The following is an 821-nucleotide window of genomic DNA, read 5'->3' on the forward strand; positions in this document are numbered from 1 at the left end:
CCTACATCCGACCCCTGTTTGAATACTCAGTCCCCGCCTGGATCACCCTCACTGACAACCAGATACAACGCCTCCAAGTCATACAAAATAAAGCACTAAAACTGGCTCACCATCTCCCAAATTATATCAGCAACCATTACATTCACAGAATAACCGGCATCCAGACCATCAGACAGAGACACCAAGTAATAGCCCTAAGATATTTAAGCACAGCAATAAACAACCCTGCCCTCCAGAGAACCATCCAAGAAGCCAAACAAATTATCAACACCCATCTGTCATTCATCCTCAAGCTGAAGCCCCCCCACTCCATCTCCTGATCCCCCCTCTTCTATGGCCGAGCAACTCAACACAAAACACACAACACAGACCATCTACACTCACCCGGACACATGAACATATGAATATAAATAGATCACTTATGACACACATACACACAAGTCTGCACTAAATACACAAGCACTTTATTTTATTTTTGCTCTCTCTCTCTCTCTCTCTCTCTCTCTCTCTCTCTCTCTCTCTCTCTCTCTCTCTCTCCTGCCTTGGTTCACATACGTCCTCCTTCCTCCGGAGTCCAGCTCCTCCCACCTCTTGCCGCTCACCAAGCTCCACCCACAATAATGGGTAGAAAAGGGCAGACGCCCTGAGCTACTCCACCAGGCTCAAGAGCTTGCATCGTCTCTGGGCAACACAGAGTCCAACTACCTCGCAGACTTTTCTTCAAGCTCTCTCCTGATGTGTCCAAGTCTCTGTGTATCTGGTTCTGTCCCGGAGCTCCCGAGCTCCGCTCTCTATATGCGTATGGAGTGTGGTGGTAGTAC

This window comes from Sparus aurata, chromosome 5 (genome assembly GCF_900880675.1).
Source record: "Sparus aurata chromosome 5, fSpaAur1.1, whole genome shotgun sequence".
NCBI classification, from domain to species: domain Eukaryota; kingdom Metazoa; phylum Chordata; class Actinopteri; order Spariformes; family Sparidae; genus Sparus; species Sparus aurata.